Genomic DNA, 2,986 nt, shown 5'->3' on the forward strand with positions numbered 1-2,986 from the left:
ATTTTTTATAATTTAAAAATTTTAAACAAGTAAACATCGGTTGAAAACGATGTTTTTTCAGTATTTTTTTCAAAATCATAGAAAAAATTGAAATATTCTGTATAAAGGTTCATCTTAAACCTCCGATATATGAGAACTATATTTTGCGGCGAAGGAATACACTCTCTACCTTTCTCTTCGCTGCAAAGTTAACCTGAAACAGACTATACTTACTCAAATTTTTTTCCTTTTAAAGCGCTATCCCCCTTTCAAAAAAATCTTATAATTCAAAAAACAAAAATTCTTTCTCTCTTGATTTTAAAACTAATATTATTTTTTACTACGGCCGGTATTACACTATAAAAGTTTGATAAAAGTCCTTTCATAAAACTTGAAAAATCTAACCTATAAGGTTATTAGTTACATTCTAGAAAATGCAACCGTTGACCTTATTGGCTGCATTTTTCAAGTTTTATAAAAGGACTTTTATCAAACTTTTATACTATAATACCGGCCTTAGGCTGGGATTACACTGTAAAAGTTTAATGAAAGTATTGCATCCAATAACTAAAAGAAGACAAATGATATCGCGAGATAAAACATTTTAAATTTAAAATCAAATAAAATCCTGTACATTTTATAACTCCTTATTTTGGAGGTTTTACGCGATTTTTTACAAAATAATTTTTCTATTTTCTACAAGCTGGGTGATATAATCAGCTATAATAAAAAAAAAACTCACGCTTTATATTATCATACCCCAGTCAAGCTCTGTGGGATTTATTCGCGACGAAATCTTGTTGAAATGATCTGAAAAGTTCTAATCTTTTCAGAGAACAAACACGATGTAACTGAAACCAAAAATGAAAACAATGCTAGCTTAGCATGTGATCTCGGATATACTCTGCCTTTGTCTCTCGCGTAATGATTCATAGACTTTGTTATTGTGGATATAAAGATGGTGCAGAGGGATATCGGCCGGGGCCGTTCAAGTATTACGTCATCATCGATGGGATGGGGGGGGGGGGGTTCCGATTTGCTGACTTCTGATGACAAGGGGGGGGGGGTGTTTGGATAATACTTACGTCATCAAACACCCTTTATGAAAATATGAAATATTTTCAATGGCATCTTACTTGGTGCGCCAAAAACAAGAAAAACTCGGTGGCACTTGAAATAACATGCCCCTCTATTGATAAATGCCCTACAGACCCACATTAGTGATCTATAAATGTTTCGCGGATCCAAGTGACCTGGAAATGTGTCCGGGCCGCTTAAGTGCTCTGGAAATGTGTCACGCATCATTCAAATAATCTGAGAATGTGCCGCGGGTAACTTGAGTGATGCAGAACCACACTGGGGGGGGGGGGGGCACTTAAGTGCTCTAAAACTACAAGTACGTCACGTGCCACTCAAGGGATCTCTAAATGTGTCACGGATCGCTTAAGTGTTCTGGAACTGTGTTCCGGATCATTTAAGTGATCTGAAAATATGCCACGGTGCCACGGGCTGCTTAAATGTTCTGGAATTGTTCCACGGGACACTTAAGCGATCTGTAAATGTGTCGCTTAGTTCATTTTTACAAAAATAGGTTTGAAGAGAGCAGGCCACATCAGATAACCCCAGGGTCATATTTGGTCCGCGGACCAAGGGCCTTTATGCGATTTATCATTATATGACTTAAAGGGTGGGTCGCAATGAATTTATTAAAGATAAATTTTGTGGGATTTTTCTTACCCTTCTAATAGCATTGAAATGAACAGAAATTGATTATAATAACATATAAAGGCATTTTCTTTCGAAATTTCAATTAAAAAAATATTTTTCGCATTGAGAAAATAAATTTTTGATTGTGGGGGGGGGGGGGCACGAGCCCTCCTATGCCTCTTCCCCTGTGTACGTCTCTGATCCCACCAATATGCGTAAGGATTCAGAGGGGCAGAGCTGATGACGAAATTTTGCTGACAGGGGAGGGGGTCAAAAATGGATAAAAATTTGCTTACGTAATACTTGAACAGCCCCCCTAATCCTCTGTGACGTACCAGCGTACTAGGAGGATCCCCACCGACTAGTTGCTTGCCTAGCTTGTCATCGCGTCCACCAGAGGCGCCGACATAAAGAAAGCATTGAAGGGGTTGAAAGAAGTCTCCATTCGTTCCTTATGCATGGGACTCAAGCCCTCCGGCGCCTGTGGCTGCGCTCATATTGGATCGAAGAAGTACGAGTTACGAAAAGTGCGACCAGGAAGAAAAAAAATGCATAGACATGGCGAAGAGGTGTCCGCACACAGTAGGACGGAAGAGGAGGATAGAGAAAATGACCGGAGGGGTTCTGAAATGTAAGGGGGCGATGATGATGATGATGACGATCCCTTCACAGGAGAGGGGGAAATTGCAAAAAAGGGAGGAAACGGACCACAATCAGCAGATAGCGAAAATCAGTAGATTGAGGTGAAAACAAACATGTTTGTTCAACTCCCGCACCTCGTTGATTGGCCTCTTTCTCTGTTTCGCCTCACTTCTCGAGAGTATGCGCGGTGTAAAACAAAACAATGCAGCTGTTTTCGTCGCTAGTCTAACACTCCGTACCTCTGTCTCGCCGAAGTACGCCTATGTACGCGCACCTATAGCATCCACGTTACGCGGGAACTCAGCAAATCACTCGAGGGTAAATCCCAATGGTTCCTAGTGTGGAGCCACCTTAAGGTATGTCTATGTTACTGCCAAAGCCCAAAGTCGGCAGATCGCAAATTGCCAATTTTATTGTAAATTGACCCGGTCAATGCCAGAATTTCGAGCTTTGACTAGCCAGTTCACGAAGTGGCTGGAGATCCTCTGATAAAGTCCGGAACGAAAAGGCGTGATTGGGGCCATCGCCATACGGCGTTTTTTTTTTAATATTGATAATCTTGTCCACGTTATTTATGGCAACCCATCAAACCGCAGTCACGATGCGGTCATCTTTTTTTTCTTCAAAATTCGACAAAATAACTATGGCCATTATTATT

Source organism: Pholcus phalangioides, unplaced genomic scaffold (genome assembly GCF_987345545.1).
Source record: "Pholcus phalangioides strain wild (caught in Gottingen) unplaced genomic scaffold, Ppha-v1.0 ptg000016l_1, whole genome shotgun sequence".
NCBI lineage: Eukaryota > Metazoa > Arthropoda > Arachnida > Araneae > Pholcidae > Pholcus > Pholcus phalangioides.